We start from the raw sequence: 18490 nt of genomic DNA, 5'->3' as shown, positions 1-18490 counted from the left end.
AAACTAAAAGGCTGCTGTTCAAATGACTATCTTTCTAAAGTATCACTGTCAGGTTTTTTGACCAAAAGGAAATCTATTGTACCACTGATGGATTTTTAAATCATTAGATAACATTAGTGTTTTAAAGTAACAAAACAATAAAACAACAAAAGAATGTTTTCTTGACATGCGACTTCATGACGAAAATCTTAAATATTATGGTTCAATATTTACGTGTTTTCACACTACCTACCAAGTTTTCAAACTGTACCCACTTATCCTTTTCAAATTACTATCACTATCTTTCTCAGGTGAAATTTCTTACAAATTACTTTGAGAAGCCAAAAATTCACAGTGGAAATTTCTTCCCAAGTCCTTCTTTAGATAAACCTACTCAACAGGCAAATCTAATTTTTAGCAGTTCTAAATGTAGAGGATTCATGACTTCTTACTGTAATTGTGAAGGAACATACAAAGCAATTACTTAGTCACTGACAAAACCCACGTTCAACTTTCAAAATAATGACTAATCTGATAGGAAAGACAAGACTTTTATAATTAAATACTAAAGTCTAGCCATTTGAGATAAGCACAGCAGGTTATATAATTGTCCTCTGCACTCACAATATCCTTTTCTCCCTCTTGGATGCATAACATTTTTCAGTAATAATAGAACATGTAACAAAAAAAAGTCACTGTACCGTAAGAAATCATTCTAACCACAAGTTATACTTCTGGTGAAGAGTAAAACCTCATTATTTTGGAGTTTACTAGTCTCACAGGGGAAAAAGTATCCATTAATAGTGTAAATAAAATCCCCTTGAGAATACGTTAGATTCTTAAGAAAACAAAATAGTAAGCAAGCTGAGGCACCCATTTACATATAAATACTTGGAGTGTTCACTGAAAAGCCTTCTGAGCTGTGCTAGAATGGGCTTCTCAAACTTGGATACGATCTCCTTCTGTGCCCACGGACGGGCTGGCTCTCAGGAACAGAGGAAGATCCAGGATATACGTGACACTTTTTCCTAGAAAGATGGGTGGCTCTTGTGCGCATGCCTTCACCTGGAACCACTTAGCACAGTCACTACTCAGCCAGGGACTACATTTCCCAGGTCCTTTACACTCAGGAGGAAACATGTGACTAGCTCTTACCAACGGAATATGAAGGGAAAATGTAGACTCACTTCAGGGCTATGGGGATTAAGGAGTGTTCCTTCTTCATGCTCTCTCTCCCTTCCACTAGCTACGTGCAGACAATCATTAGCCTCAAAGATGGGATTATGCGTTGAATCCTCTCTTCCCCACCAAATTCATGAAGTCCTAACCCCCAGCCTCTCAGAAAATAACCTTATTTAAGGTTACATAAATAACCTTATAAGATAAAGTCACATTGAAAGAAGGTGGGCCCGAAACTAGTATGACTGGTGTCCTTATAAAAAGGGGAAATTTGGACAGACAGAAACAGAAGAAAGATGACAGGGAGGGTCATAGGGAGAAGACAGCCACCTACAATCCAAGGAGAGACTCCTCGCACAGATCCTTCTCTCATAGCCTCAGGAGAAACCAACCCTGCCGACACTTTGATCTTGGATTCCTAGCCTCCAGAATTGTGAGGCAATACATTACTTTTATTTAAGGCCTCCAGGCTGTGGGACTTTGTAACAGCGGCCTAGAAACCCAGTACAGATGGCAAGGCCAGAACAAGGCAGGAGGCTGGGTTCAGGATTCCTGAATAACTGCTGAGTAAAAAGCACTTTACCTATCTGGGTCAAAATTTAGCAAGAAAGGAAACTTTTATTGTGCCAAACCACTGAATATTGAGGGTTTATTTGTAATAAAAGCTAAATTATCTATTAATAATATTAAGATTTAATTAAGTATTAATAATTTAACTGGCAAGTAATTTTTAAAGTTCTTTTACTTAAAAAAACCAAAGAACACAGAGAACAATGTAACATCCATGTAAACTTTTAGGATAAAAGGGAACTTCAAAGAAAATATGAGTTTACAGGAAGATACTCGGGGGTAATTCCCCCAAACCCTCCCCAGGGTACAAATGTACTCTCCTCTGCCAGTACAAACAGAAGTCCCTCAAGAATTTTAAATAAGCCACAATGTAAAGGTTTAAATTATGCTATAATTTGCTTAAAACAATTATTTTGCAAATTCAGAGAAACATTTCTCCCAAGTGGCCCAAGTGTGTTAAAGCCTACTTGGGTACTAAGAACAAGAATACTGCAAAATGAGGTCTCAGTTTTTTCCAGTTATTTATTAATATTATTTTTAATTAATCTGAAGAGATGTCACCATGTAACACCTTCTTCCCTCAACTGTAGACCAAAAAATGTACTTCCTTTGTGGTAGGGTAACTAACATGGAATCAATACACTGTTTTCCTTTTTTTATTATTATTATTTTTTTCCCTTGCATGAAAAAGTGAAAGGACAGATATCCTTGCTAAGACATAGAGTTGTAATTCAAAATACCTCAAAAGCTGAGCTGGCAGCTGGGTTCTCCTGTTTCTCCTGTTTATAGAAAAGCTAGGATGATTCAGCCTGAGCTCAGAGCTCAATTTAGATCATAGCATCTGGATTCCAAACACATGTGAGATGTGGCCACAGGTTTCCAGGTCCTGAACTGATCCAAGATGGAGACTGGAGACCACTCACCAGAAGGATGCCAAATGGAGAAAGTTGCCCGAGGGAGAGAGGAAACTCAAAGGCGTTTGAAAGATCTGGCCACTGGCAGCCTGCTCCAAACTGCTAAGCACATTGGTATTCCTTTTAAAAAAAAAATAATTTGTACTTATTTATTTATTGGCTGTGCAGCATGTGGGAATCTTTGTTCCCTGAACAGGGATTGAACCTGTGCCCTCTGCAGTGGCGTATGGCATTCTAACCATTGGACAACCAAGGAAGTCCCACGCATCAGCATTTCCTGCAGTGGGCAGGTGCTGGGGAGGCCAAGGGTAAGACGGCCAGAGGATGACCCTAAACAGTAAAGTCCCCTCGTCAGCTTTGTCACGGTCAGAAAACACCCCTCACCAATGACTCCTTTCCTGAAATAGTCATTGTTCAGATTTAACTATGGGAATCTGACAGTAAAAGGAAAAATCACAGACAGCACACAGTTCCTACTAAGATTCAATTTTACTTTGTTTTGAAGAGAAAAACTAGGATAATGGAAGAGGTGAATTTTTTTAGTTTTTTTATTTTATTGAAGTATAGTTAATTTACAATGTTGTATTAGTTTCAAGTGCACAGCAAAGTGATTCAGTTATACACACACACACACACACACACATATATATATGTTCTTTTTCAGATTCTTTTTCATTATAGTCATTAAAAGATATTAAGTATAGTTCCCTGTGCTATACAGTAGGTCCTGTTGTTTACCTATTTTATATACTATAGTAGTGTGTATATGTTCATCCCAAACTCCTAATTCACAAGAGGGAAGTTTTTTAAATGACCTTTTTAATTCTTGACGAGAAGAAATCATAGCCTCAGTCACTCTCATATAAACTACACACTGAAATCTAAGAGAAGAGGGAAAAAAACAGTAGTAAAAAATCTTCCTTGCCCAATTTTATCTCCATCAGAATTCACCTTGCTTCTTCCTTCATTTTCCTTGAGTGTAATCTACCCAGAAATGTTGGTGATGCTGCAGCAATGGATTTTATGTGCAAGGAGAAAAAAAAAAAATCCTTCCCCTACTGCTTCTCCTCACCGACCCACTCCAAGGTCTCTCTTCCTCTCTCCCCTTCTTGTCTCTTTGTTGTGAATGTCAGGGCTGTCAGTGTCACAGCCTGACATGATTAGTGTTTCTGACACGACACCAAGAAGCAGACGGGGAGCAAGGAGAGCGGGCGAGGATGCGCAGCCATGTATAGAAGTCAAAGGGAAAAAAGCCCAACCTCCTTCCTCTGAGGCTCCCTGATTACAGGACAGCTTATAAACCACCCTGGATTCTTCTCATTTATCCAATTAGTCTGTTTTTCTACTCCTGGGCAGATTCCAAAGGTGTGGATCTATTCTGTGAGATCAAAGTCAGGGGCTCTAATAACAGATAAGACAGAATTCGTGATTCAGCAGATTCTCGGCTATGCAGGGCAGCCATCACCACACTCTGGAAGGATAGCACTAGTCCATTTCGAGTATCCATTCGCTGCAGTTTGTCACTCTAATGATGTTATCTCATTAAAAGAGAGAAATGCCCTACTGTTCTTCCAAAAGCATCTGCTTCTTACTCTTCTCTCTTTTTCAACAGCATGGCTCTCTCAGCAGCACATTAAAATCAAATTGAAATCCAATGCAGGGCTTGGCGACAGAGCTGCTTACGGAGGCTTCTTTTTAATTGCTTTTTTCTACTCTCGACCCCCAAGCTGCTCTCCCCATCCACCGGTCACCCATAGAAACAAGAAATACAAAGAGAAAAAGATGCAGAAAGTAATCATAATAGGAAGCATTTTATTGAGTGCCTGTTCCATGGAGCCTCCACCCTGCCAACATTTTGTATCTCCTACCTTGACCTTGTGAGGTAAGTAGAACAACCCCTGGTGTGTAAATGAAGAAGTGGAGTCTGATGTTAAGGTCCTTGCCCACAACTACACAGGTAGTGAGAGGCTGGACCACATGTGAACAAGGGTACATCCAATGCAAGTCCTCCTCTTTTTCTAATCCCCATCTAATCTCATTCATGGAACAAAGAAGTAAATATGATTGCAACTTGATTAGAATAGATGGAAAAAATGTAAGAGAAGGTGGCAATTATTCTTCAGCCTGCTCGCACCCAGGAACACAATGCCATAGGCAGTGCAACGGTTTTGTTTCAACAGATTTCCTATTAAATAAAAAAGGTAGCAATTTTCCATAATGAATGTTTTATACATTATTCCTTTGTGTATCAGGCCTCTAAAGTACACATTATTAAAGTCTATTAAAGTCTGTATTTAGCAGCATTACTAATGTGTCTTTGGGGAAATTATTACAATGAAACAGCATCAGTCTTTCACAAAATTTCAATTGTTTAATATTCCTCTTCTGATCTTCAATACACATGTCTATTTTTAGCCATAATCAGACCTCACCTGAAATGCCATAATCCCATCCTAGAGCTGTCACAACATATTGTTTATGGGTAGGATTTAAGAAATAACAAGAAATGCAGATATTGCTAATTTCACCCATCATTTTTTTATTGTTTTTTTCCCATAACTCATTGCAGTTTTCCTACTGTTCTAATTAACAGGTGCTCCTAGATCACTGACGTGTGATGACACCTTACCTCTGTGGCTTGTGCCGGCTAACTTAATTAATTGCTCACGTTTATATCTAATTGAGACTAGCCTCTCAAGATAACGCCACTTTATTAACATTTAAGGGTGTAAAAAATTGCAAAACTATTTCATTTAAAAAAAAAAGCAAATCAACCATCAAATCTAAATGTTTGCATTTAAACCTAAATATTGTCATTTATGAGCAATGAGAAATACATGTCTTCTGAGCATTAACTGAGGAGTTTCTGCAATTATGTAGTTTTACCTACTCAGAATAGGCACCTCTCCTCTAGCTAGTATATGTATCGATTTTATCACACAGTAGGAGGTTTTTAAAACATAAAGCTGAGGACGTACATACATTCAAAAGCACAGTGCTCTCTGAAAACATCTTACAGAAGACAATAGTGCTAGGCTTATTTTTATGGAGATAAAAGATAACAAGAAGCGGGAAAAACATCAAACAACTCCACATTATAAGGCTGCTATAGCACAAAAAGGGAGGGATAAAAAGCAATTCAAAGTATTAGGTACTCAAATTAATAAGCTGGGGTTGAAAGCAAACTCTGTTTTCTATTTCCCCTCCTACACAGCGACTGCGCTGGTGAAGATGTGTTCACAAAATCAGGCAAAGTAAGTGGATTATTAATATTCTAACAGATAAGACACAGATCAACTGAGTAACTAGTCATGTTTCCAATCACCAATTAACTAAATAGGATGTAACTTAATTGTCTCCATTAAAGCCGAGAGAAAAGGGGCAGAGCCGAGGTCTTAGAAGGATGTCAGGGCATTCCTCCGCACGATGCCCAGGGCCAGGATCCACTGACCTCTTTGTTACCAGGGACCCAGTCACCACCAGGATCAAAGAAAGGTCACCACACACATCACGTGTCCAAAGGACCCGACTAATGATGTGACAGGCTGGCATGGGCTTAGTTCCACACGGTGCTGCTGAACAAGACTCCCGCGATTCAGTCAACATTCAATTACAGCGCGACATGAAGGCTGGTAGAGCAGTTTGTCAGTTAAAAAAAAATGAAGCAAAACTTGTTGTAATCAAGAAAATCCTGGGCACATCTCTCTAAACCCTCAAGAAATAAGGACGGTAAGATTCCCAAACTGATGATCACAATGTGTGTGAACTGCCACTAAAAACAACCAAGTGAGACCAAGCAACCTCTTTCCTCCAAGTGAGAACAGTTCTATGGTCAGTAGCTGCAGCCAAGGGCTTTCCTGGTGTCTCAGACAGTAAGGAATCCGCTTGCAACACAGGAGACGTGGGTTCGGTCCCTGGGTCGGGAAGATCCCCTGGAGAAGGAAATGGCAACCCACTCCAGTATTCTTCCCTGGTAAATTTCATGGACAGAGGAGCCTGGAGGGCTAGAGTTCATGGGGTTGTGAGAGAGTCAGACGTGACTTAGTGACTAAACAACAACAGCTGTGGCCACATTTCAAAGAGCCTAAATCATGATTCACAGCTCAGTCTCTTAGACTTGAAATTAGATTGCAGTCATGTCAAAACATATTCCTTTTCCTGCTCTGGGTCTGGGATGGTCTTAAACTAAGAGTCCAGTCTGAAGCCTTAATTTCCCCCCTCCCTGTCTGGATTCTCCCTCATTTTTTCCGATATGATGGGGAGCTGGTAAGTGAGGCTACTGAAGCCTGCCCCTCAAGTCAAGACACTGCCAAGCCGCCAGTAACACTGCAGCAGGGACCTTGGTCTCAGAGCTCCCACAGCATCCTTCCTTTGAAGCCACATTCTCTGTACAGAAAGGTTCAAATTTTCAACTTACACCCCAGACCATAAAGATACGTGCTCAGAGGAGCAGGCAGAGACCACTGCCCCAACATGTGCTACTCTGAGAGGCAGAGGTGAGCCCCACGCCTAAGGCTGAAATGTGTTCCTGGTGAAGCAGAGAGGAGCGGGAGCCTTGGCACCAAAACGGAAGCACTGATGTTGCTTCCCCAGTAGTGAGGACTGTCTAGGGGAGAATTCCACATCATTCAGGAAGCAACTCTCAAATGGCAGGTCTGTTTTACATATGTTTACAAACACAAGTTCTAGACATGCACACATTTTAAAGACATATAAGCATAAATATACTCAGTTAATTCCAAGTCTGTCTGCTCCCGACTTCATGCCAAGCTGACCATCCACTAGGTTATGTTTCTTATTTTATTAAGTTTTATTGGAGTATTATGGGCTTTCCTGGTGGCTCAGATGGTAAAGTATCTGTCTGCAATGTGGGATACCTGGGTTTGATTCCTGGGTCAGGAAGAGCCTCTGGAGAAGGGAATGGCAACCTACTCAGTATTCTTGCCTGGAGAATTCTGTGGACAGAGGAGCCTGGTGGGCTACAGTCCATGGGGCCGCAAAGAGTCGGACACGACTGAGTGACTAACCCTTTCACACATAGCTGCTTTACAATGTTGTTAGTTTCTACTGTACAACAAAGTGAATCCACCATATGTATACATATAACCCTTCTTTTTTGGATTTTTTTCCCATTTAGGTCACCCCAGAGAGTTTCCTGTGCTATACAGTAGGTTCTTATTAGTTATCTATTTTATACATAGTATTGATAGTGCATATATGTCAATCCCAATATGTGTTAATCTCAATCTCCCATTCATCTCAACCCCCATTTCTTCATGCCTATACATTTGTTCTCTGTGTCTGTGTCTCTATTTCTGCTTTGCAAATAGGCTCATCTGTACAGGTTATGTTATTTTAAATATGCACTCCTATACCTCTCAGAAGGGAATTATATTCCTGTTTTCATCCTAAAAATTCAGAGTTTCCCAGTGCAGTACAAAGGCAAGAGACTGGAGGTCTAATTTCACCATTTCCATACACCTCACATTCAGCAGAACTCAATTTACATGTCACCCTTGTGCTAACAAAGTTTCACGCAGCCTCATAAATTCTACAAAGTAAAGTTTTAAAAATAAAGAACAAGGGCAATGTTTCCTTACAGATGCAGAAGGTGAGAACAGATGTGCTACAGTGTCCAGGGCCCTCCTGGACCAGGGGCCAGGGACCACCTTCTTCTTAGAGTAACTATTGCCAAATACAGGACACAGGCACAGACTAGACTCCTATCTGAGGATATGCTTAAAAATTATTTCAGACCCTAAAGAGCCTTTGTTTAGGTGAGTTGTTTCTGTCAATGTGGGGCTTCCTGATAGCTCAGATGGTAAAGAATCTGCCTGCAATGAGAGAGACTCGGGTTCGATCCCTAGGTTGGAAAGATTCCCTGGAGTAGGAAATGGCAACCCACTCCAGTATTCTTGCCTGGAGGATTCCTGGCGGGCTACAGTCCATGGAGTCACAAAGAGTTGGACACGACTGAGCGACTCACATACTTTACCATACTAAAAATTAAAATGGAGACATTCTTGGAACAGGAAAACACAAGCAAACATACCAACAGCCATCAGGGGGATGACATCTAGCATGTAATGGAGCCTCTCAAATTGTACTGTAAACTCAAGAGACAGTGGAAAGGGCAAAAAATGTCTCAGTATTATTATGAAAATAGTTTTGACTTTGCAGGTGGCCCATAAGTGGGCACCCCAGGGGTCCCCAAACCACAGCTTGAAAACCATTGATCTAAACTTGGCACTTCAGCAGTATCTTGAATAAGAGGATGTAATGAGTAAGAGGATGTAATAGCCACTGAATCAAAGGACAGTATCTTTTCTAGAGCATTTCTCAATATACTGCTGCTTCTAAAATGTTGGAACATTAAAATATCCCTTCCTGGTAATAGTCAAAATAGAATGACTTCCACTTTAAGATCTGTTTGACCAATGCTTCTCTCTCTTTTTATCTGCCATTAAATATTTCTACCCACTTGTACCTCGAATGCAAAACAGCTAAAAATGTATTTATTGTAGAATGCCTGCTTTTTCTGATTGTAAATCATACATATAAATATTAATTGCAAGAAAGTTGAAAATAAAAAAAATTTTTTTAAAACAACAGACATTGATTTTTGCACAGTTATGGAGACTGGAAGTCTTTGATCAAAGTCCAGTAGTATTGGTTTCCAGTGAGAACTCTCCTCCTGGCTTATAGATGGTCACTTCTCACTATGTCATCCTCATCTGGCCTTTCTTCACCATGTTCGGGCAGAAGTTAGTGGAGAGAGCTCTCAGGTGTCTCTTCTCACAGAAAAATATTTTCTTAAATAAGAAACATGCATACCTTATACCTGTCCTCAGAAAAAACACTGCCAGAATTCCGGGCAGAATCCTCATAGTCTTTTTTGCTTTTTATTTTTAATGTGGACCTTTTTTTTTTAAAGTCTTTACTGAATATTGCTTCTGTTTTATGTTTTGGTGTTTTGGCCCCAAGGCATGTGGGATCTTAGCTTGAACCCACACCCTTTGCACTGGAAGGCGAAGTCTTAACCATTGGACCACCACGGAAGTCCACCGCAAAGTCTTCTTCATCGTGTATATTTTTAATATTTGTGAAGTCTCTATCTTAAAGATAATTGCATGTCTTATTTCAAAATACTATTTTAAGTAGGAAAGAATTCATATTGCTTAAGAAAATTTAGAACATACAAGCAAAAAGAAGACGATGCTCTTAGTACTTTGCTGTGTATCTGCAATCTTTTTGCTGTGGGCAGAAGTGCATCATTTAAAAAAATAATGATCAAACTGTATATATTGTTATGTATTAATAACTTGCCTTCTTCACAATTTATTGGGAACATCTTTTTATATCATTAAATATTCTTCCATCCTCGTCACTTTTATTCTCTGGATATACCATGGTTATTATTTTTTAAAAGTTTCTATGATAATATATAATGAAAATCTTAGCTAAAATTTTACACACATCTATGACAATTTTCATTGAGTTTTAGAAATGGAATTTCTGAGTCAAAAGGTATGTGCATTTTGGAGGCTTTGATACACATGAAGTCCCCTTGAGAAACATGCTCTTTCATTAACTGTCAATGAGAGAGGGCTGTCAGTCCTATCTATACCTTTGATAAGTAACTGTTATAAATCCTCCTCGATCATATAGGTAAAAATAAATCCTCATCAACTGTATAGGTAGAAAATACCATCTCATCATTTTAATTTGTCTCACTTTGATAACTTCTGGGATTGGGTATTTTCTTGTAAGTTATTTGCTGATCACATTTCTTCCTTTATCAACTTTATCTTTCTGTTCTTTGCCCATTTTCTATTAGAGGAATCACTTATCTTCCTAATGCTCAAGAGTTTTTCATAAGTTAGCTAACTGTCTGACACATGTGTAGTATATGTTGCCTGGCTAGTCTCATGTGTGTTAGGATAGTTCAGAATGTCTTCTAATGGAAAAACATCTTTAGGTTTTATACAAATACATTTTCTTCCTCTATCATTTCTGTCACTAGATATTAATAAGGCCCTCCTTATTCCAAGATGATTTAAGCTGTATTTGTATTTTTTTCTGTGTCACTGGTTTTTGAAGGGTGTGATGTTTCTCCAAAGTCTGCCAGGAGGGGAATTTGGCCATTTGCCTTCAGAAAAACAACAGTGGAGACTCATAAAATAAAGACTGGTGACTGGGTAAAACCACCCAGCATGTCCTAGAAAGGGGAAGAGAGAGATCTTACACGTTTACTGTTCACCAATCCCTTATCCTGCATCCAGTAGCTCTGTTAACTTGCTGTTCAGGTGGAAGAAGTTTCAAATGGAGAAAGTTTGAATATCAGGTGCATGCTTATTAAACTCTTGAGTGAGACAACTCCTCATGCTGGCCAGAACAGAGGTTCTGGACAGTCAAGACCTTTGTTTTGTTCCCTGGTGAATAGCAAGCATGGTGCATGGTACGCAGTGTGTACATGATAAATGTGCTGAAGGATGAAGGACCTGGTGTTGTTATGTGTCTGCCAGGTGTTTATGGGGAGATCCAAGGGTGTGAGTCCTGGACTTCACTGCTTCATATTAAGGAGTGGCAAAGTAAGAAAAACTCTAAATGAAGGTAGAAATGAAATTTTCAGTGTTACTTTTCTATCAACTATAGAGATACTGATTTGCGTGTAAAGGTGAAACTGTCTCAAACTTGGCACAGTAGGATATGGTGCTGAAGACTGGAAAATATTCAGAGAAAAAATTATGTTGGGCAGAGTAAGCAAAATAGTGGCATTCACTCAACAAGAGAGATAAGAGATACCACCCTCCTCCATTTGATGCCATGGCGCATGTCTAAGGCAATAACAATCAGATTTAGCCTTATCTGAACATGACAAGGAAGAAACAGTTATAAGAAGATTCATTTTCACTGTGGGGTTAGGGTGAGGAGCATTCTGGGCAATAACAGAAAAATCAATTATTTTTCAATCAGATGGAGTGTCCTTATAAATTCAAGGCAGAGAACATTATGTGATGTGCCTTCATGAGAATGATGACCATGAGAGAAAGAGTTTAGGATCATAATTCCAAGGTTGCTGCTAGGAAGAGAGCTCTTTTAAAAGCAGAACTTTGTTCTTGTAAGTGTGGTTCTGTGTTACATAGTGGCATGTCCTAAATGTACACCACCATGCCCAGTTTACGTCCACAAAATCCCATTCGGTCCAACCTCTCATTTGGCTATGATATTCTAAGTTACATGCTAAAATCCTCTCTTGACAGCATGAAAACACATACAAATAACACATCTAAATACAAAATATAGATAAAAATATAAATACAAAACAATAATCTTCCTGGTTAGCAAAATTTATAATAGTAAAATATAATATATATTTATACATATTAACAAGAGGATAACCAAGAAAGTAGAAAGGGTAAAGACGCTGGACAAATTTAAAGTGAAATCCTAATTATAAAGTTTTTGATCAACACAAAAGATTGGAAAGTCAGCTCTTGCAAAAAGCTCCAAGGAGAATATGAAAGTTGGAAACATAGTCTGCAAGTCTGCATAAGCCCAGGGAGTATGAGCACCCTGGGAAAATTTGTAGGTACACAGTTTCCTTAAGAGCACAAAGCCCAGAAATGTATAACCACTAAAGTCTGTTTACAATACTGAAAAGGTGAAGAGACGTGAGGGTATCCACCCTGTATAAGCCTTACAAGTTGGGTATCAACCTGACACATCCCATGTACACCAGCCTCCGGAAATGGCCCTAAGTTCACAATGAACATTGTGGTGGCTGGGAATGCCCTCTGTTTTCTGCCAGCACTAAGGTACTTACCAGTGTGCTGGCTATCTGAGGGCCAGAAGGGTACCCCTTCCAGGTAGCTGCATTCCAGACCTGGGCACACAGAGAAGGTCCAGAATGTGAGGAATGAAGGCCCTACCTGGCTGCCAGTGGTTCACTATCAGATTATCCCTGTTAAATTAGACAAACTGCCAATTCTTGATGCCGTGCAGCCATTCCTATGTTTTCTAGAGGGTTCTGTCTCTAACTGACCCAAAAGGAAGCTATCAGTGCCTAACTGTGATCAGAATTGCTGTGGTGTTTCAGAGGAGCAGCCCTGGACCCTAGGATGTCCCAGCCCACCTCTATCCAGACATGTCCCTAGTTAAAGTGTCGCAAAGCGAGCTGGGGTTTCGGAAGGAAGGAGAGTGATTACTGTGTATGTCCAAGGAAGTAGAAAATATATAACTCAGATGTCTCCAACTTTCTAGGAACATTTCTTCTTAGAAAATCAGTCACACCCTCAAAAATATTTCCAATGTTCTAACTGATATATCCTAACTAATGAGGTGATTGTCTAGTTTTATTTGTGCCAAGGTCTGTTTCCTCCCCAGAGGGTGACCTATTTTTTTGTCTTATGCCAAGAAAACTATAAGGAAAATGCTGACCGATGAAGGTTACACATCATGCTTAATCACCACTTTCACTTAAAATAACATAAAATAAAACATTCACCAGGTCATTCAGGCAAGAACATAACCTTCCAAGCAACCGACACACCTACTGAGACTTCTGAAATTTCTGAGTCTGGTTCCCAGCTGTGTGTCAAGAGCCAAACCGTGACATCAGGTCTTGCGCTGTGCCGGAGAAACTCGGGGCAGGGCTGTCACATTAGACTGTGCTTGCCAATCTGAGATTTCCCAAGAGTTGTCTTAGCTTTTCACTACATCAAACTGTCAATGATAGAAGCCAAGGTCTGCAATGACCACCATGATGAATCTCCTTCCCTCCCCCACTTCCAATCTTGACCTTGGGGAAGAATACCTGCCCATCTTCCAGGATTCCAAAGCTCACTCTTCAAAGACTGTTGGGGAGCATTATGTGAAATAAGTCAGAGAAAGACAAATATTGTATGATTGCACTTGTATGTGGAATCTAAAAAATACAACAAACTAACAAATAAATTGCCAACACCCAATGGATCATTGAAAAAGCAAGAGAGTTCCAGAAAAACATCTATTTCTGCTTCACTGACTATGCCAAAGCCTTTGACTGTGTGGATCACAATAAACTGTGGAAAATTCTGAAAGAGATGGGAATACCAGACCACCTGATCTGCCTCTTGAGAAACCTGTATGTAGGTCAGGAAGCAACAGTTAGAACTGGACATGGAACAACAGACTGGTTCCAAATAGGAAAAGGAGTACATCAAGGCTGTATATTGTCACCCTGCTTATTTAACTTATATCCAGAGTACATCATGAGAAACGCTGGGCTGGAGGAAGCACAAGCTGGAATCAAGATTGTTGGGAGAAAGATCAATAACATCAGATATGCAGATGACAACACTCTTACGGCAGAAAGTGAAGAAGAACTAAAGAGCCTCTTGATGAAAGTGAGAGAGGAGAGTAAAAAAGTTGGCTTAAAGCTCAACATTCAGAAACCTAAGATCATGTCATCCAGTCCCATCACTTCATGGCAGATAGATGGGGAAACAGTGGAAACAGTGGCTGACTTGATTTTTCTGGGCTCCAAAATCACTGCAGATGGTGATTGCAGCCATGAAATTAAAAGATGCTTACTTCTTGGAAGGAAAGTTATGACCAACCTAGACAGCATATTAAAAAGCAGAGATATTACTTTGCCAACAAAGTTCTGTCTAGTCAAGGCTATGGTTTTTCCAGTAGTCATGTATGGATATGAGAGTTGGACTGTGAAGAAAGCTGAGTGCCAAAGAATTGATGCTTTTGAACTGTGGTTCTGGAGAAGACTCTTGAGAGTCCCTTGGACTGTAAGGAGATCCAACCAGTCCATCCTGAAGGAGATCAGTCCTGGGTGTTCATTGGAAGGACTGATGTTGAAGCTGAAACTCCAATACTTTGGCCACCTGATGCGAAGAGCTGACTCATTGGAAAAGACCCTGATGCTGGGAAAGACTGAGGGCAGGAGGAGAAGGGGATGATAGAGGATAAGATGGCTGGATGGCATCACCGACTCAATGGACATGGGTTTGGGTGGACTTAGGGAGTTAGTGATGGACAGGGAGGCCTGGCGTGCTGAGGTTCATGGGGTCGCAAACAGTCGGACACGACTGAGCGACTGAACTGAACTGAACAAATATAACAGAAAAGAAACAGACTCATAAATATAGAGAACTAATAAATTAGTGGCTACCAGTGGGGAGAAGGAAGGGGGAGGGGCCATATAAGGGTAGGGGAGTAGGAGATACGAACTATTAGGTATAAAATAAGCTACAAGGATAGATTGCACAACATGGGGAATATAGCCAGTATTTTTTTTTTTTTTTTTTTTTTTTTTTTTTTATAAATTTATTTATTTTACTTGGGGGCTAATTACTTTACAATATTGTAATAGTTTTTGCCATACATTGACAAGAATCAGCCATGGGTTTACATGTGTTCCCCCTCCCGAACCCCCCACCCACCTCCCTCCCCCTCCCATCCCTCTGGATCATCCCACTGCCCCGGCCCCGAGCCCTTGTCACATGCATCGAACATGGAATGGTGCTCTGTTTCACATATGACAATACACATGTCTCAATGCCATTCTCCCAGAACGGCCCACCCTCACCTTCTCCCTCAGAGTCCATAAAATTGTTCCATGCATCTGTGTCTCTCATTCTGTCCCGCATATAGGGTTATCGTTACCATCTTTCAGATTCCATATATATGCATTAGTATACTGTATTGTTGTTTTTCTTTCTGGCTTACTTCACTCTGTATAATGGGCTCCAGTTTCATCCATCTCAGTAGAACCGGTTCAAATGTATTTTTTTTAATGGCTGAGTAATATTCCATTGTGTATATGTACCACAGCTTCCTTATCCATTCATCTGCTGATGGACATCTAGGTTGCTTCCATGTCCTGGCTATTGTAAACAGTGCTGCAATGAACATTGGGGTACACGCGTCTCTTTCAATTCTGGTTTCTTCGGTGTGTATGCCCAGCAGTGGGATTGCTGGGTCATATGGCAGTTCTATTCCCAGTTTTTTAAGGAATCTCCACACTGTTCTCCATAGTGGTATAGCCAGTATTTTATAATAACTGTAAATGGAGCATAACCTATAAAAGTTGTGAATCACTATATTGTACACCTGTCACTTGTATAATATTGTCCAGCAACTACTGTTGTTGTTGTTGTTCAGTTGCTCAGTCGTGTCCAACTCTGTGACCCCATGAACTGCAGCACTCCAGGTTTTCCTGTCCTTCACTATTTCTCCGAGTTTTCTCACTCAGTGTCCACTGAGTCAGTGATGCTATCCAACTATCCCAGCAACTATACTTCAATTTAAAAAAAAATATGGATTAAAAAAAAATGTTTAAGTATTGAAGCCAAAGGGTGGAAAGGTCAGCAAAGTTTTCTTTCTCTTTGGCTTGGCTCAGTCAAATGAAACTCTCTCAAAAAACAATGTGTTGGGACTTCCCTGATGGTCCAGTGGTTAAGACTATGCTTCCAGGAAAGGGGGCAGGGGTTTGATCCCTTGTCAGGGAACTAAGATTCCACATGCTTCACAGCATGGCCAAAAAAACCCCCCCAAAAATGGCTTACTTTTTTCTGGTCTCTTCTGATGAGGTAAAGCAAAATCCCATAAAAAGGCCAAACAAAGACCATGAAAAAAAAAACTGCCCCTGGAAAAGGGATCTTAGCAAAAGAACCTCAACAAGTTACACGGGCTTTCTAAAGTCTAGGAGTCCCATAATAGGTTTTTAAGACCAAATCACCTAAAAGCGCTGTCCAACTCCATCACAACCCATGGTTACCTCTTGTTGCAGTCTCTGGAATTGTCTCTCCTGTTTTAAATCCTTCAGGGGCTCTCAGAATGCAACCCTTCTCTCCTTCTCTGGGCTCCTATCTGCCATCTTCTGCCAGGGCAGGTGTTCTCAAGCAAGCCTTTTTTGTTCCCTAAAGGGACATGGGTCAATGTGTGGGGACATTTTTCATTGTCACACTGAAGTGGAGGAAGATGAATGCTACTAAACATCTCCAACACAGAAGACAGCCTCTCACGACAAAGGACTTCCTGATCCAAACATAACAGTGTCAAGGTTGAGAAATCCTGCTATAGCCATACAAACTCTATTGTTCTCTATGCACAGCAGACTTTCTCATAAGCTTCTGCACCTCCACACAGGCAGTTTCCTTTACCTGGAATGCCCTGCCATACTTCTGTGCCCAAGAAATGACCGTGTAGCAAACAGAATCCAACTCGAGGCGTCACTTTCTCTATACGCTCCTTTCCAGATTCCTCAAAGAGAGATGTTTCTTCTGTACTTCTCCAGCTTCTGGTACCCACCTCACAACGGCCACAGGGCCCCTAGATTGTCTGTCACCTGCTGAAGGCAGGATCTCAGCCCCATTCATCATTTTTCCGAGTGCCCATTTGGTAATCAATCACTGTGTGCTGAGTAATCAGTCAAGAAATAAATGCAAATGTTGCCAGGCCGTGCTAGGTCGCTTCAGTCATGTCTGACTCTGTGCGACCCCACAGACGGTAGCCCGCCAGGCTCCTCTGTCCATGGGATTCTCCAGGCAAGGATACTGGAGTGGGATATCATGCCCTCCTCCTGGGGGTCTTCCCAACCCAGGGATCAAACTCATGTCTCTTAAGTCTCCTGCACTGGCAGGTGGGTTCTTTACCACTGGAGCCACATGCATGTAAGGCTCGCTGGCAACAATATCTGAGGGACAAGAGTGTCCCCAACACCAAAAACAACAATAGCAAGAACTGATCAGATGCGTATACTGTAGACAGGGGCTGTATTAAACACTGGGACACACATCAACTCATTTCAGCCTTAAAACAACCCTGCGAGTTACATACCATTATCACCAGCATTTTACAGATGGGGAAACTGAGGCACAGAACCATTAAGCCACTTTCCCAAGGTCCTCAAAGCTAGCTGATATTTAAACCCAGGTAGCTTGGCCCTAGAGCCTCAGTCTTCCAATATCCACGCCAAGATTATACTAACAACCGATAGTCCGGCTGCCCAGAGGCCTCCGACAAACACAGTTCACACCTCTAGAAGACCACAGCACCAGCAGCCTGTGACCCTGCCTGGTGACACTGCTTGCCAACCTCCATAATGCTTCTGGCAGGAGACACAACCTCCTCACATCACAGAAAGATGTCACATGCCCAGGAAAATTCATGGTACCATAAAGAAGACACAAAGGATGAGTCCCCAAAGTGCCTCTTACCTTGTTCATGCTGTAGGGACTGCAGCAAGGAATCAGACATGTCACAATGCGAGGCAGCTCTTAAGGATTCTCCTTGCTCCTGCTGACCTCACCTCCTGAAGCAGACAGCTGCGCTGCAATCACAAACAAAGAAAAGATCTTTCAGAGCAGTCCTGCGTCCAGGGGAAATTTTTGCTGTGATGGCAAGGCACCATGCCTGTGCTATTCAATATGGTAGCCACCAGCCATACGTTGCTACTGAGTACTTGAATTGTGGCCAGTGCAACTGAGGGCTGAATTTTAAATTCTGTGTAATTTTAATTAAAGCTCAATGTAAATAGCCATGTGTGGTCAGTGGTTACCATAATGGATGGTGCAGGTCTAGAGAGTCTAACCAAGAGTCTTGAGGCTGCAGACACCGGGCACACCAGTGTCCAAGGAAAAGTTGGATATCATATGCTCTGAGTGACTGTGGATGCACAGGGAGAAGAACACTCATTCATTCAATAACTATTTTTTGAGTACTTACTATGCACTGAGTACTGAGGATACAGTGACCAGTAAGCCAGAGAGGTCAGTTATATAAGGACTTCTAGCTTCTAGTCTCCTTGGGAAGGGAAATGCTCTAACATATGAGCAGCAAATGTGCCAAAT

The 18490-nt window shown here is 41.0% G+C and overlaps 1 protein-coding gene across 4 annotated transcripts in view; it reads right to left on the bottom strand.

The window, feature by feature from the left end:
• BACH2 (BACH transcriptional regulator 2) overlaps positions 1 to 18490 on the bottom strand; it is a 378167-nt gene that overhangs the window by 267621 nt on the left and 92056 nt on the right. For all 4 annotated transcript variants that reach the window (XR_014064956.1, XR_014064954.1, XM_081528504.1 and 1 more), the window contains exon 2: positions 17858 to 17970. The gene's annotated coding sequence lies outside the window, so the exon portion shown is untranslated. The remainder of the gene's footprint in view (positions 1 to 17857; positions 17971 to 18490) is intronic.

Source organism: Giraffa tippelskirchi, chromosome 9, assembly GCF_054371585.1.
Source record: "Giraffa tippelskirchi isolate mGirTip1 chromosome 9, T2T-mGirTip1v1.2.pri, whole genome shotgun sequence".
Taxonomy (NCBI): Eukaryota; Metazoa; Chordata; class Mammalia; order Artiodactyla; family Giraffidae; genus Giraffa; species Giraffa tippelskirchi.
Note: the sequence above shows the minus strand (reverse complement) of the source record. Positions and strands in the feature narration are given on the sequence as shown.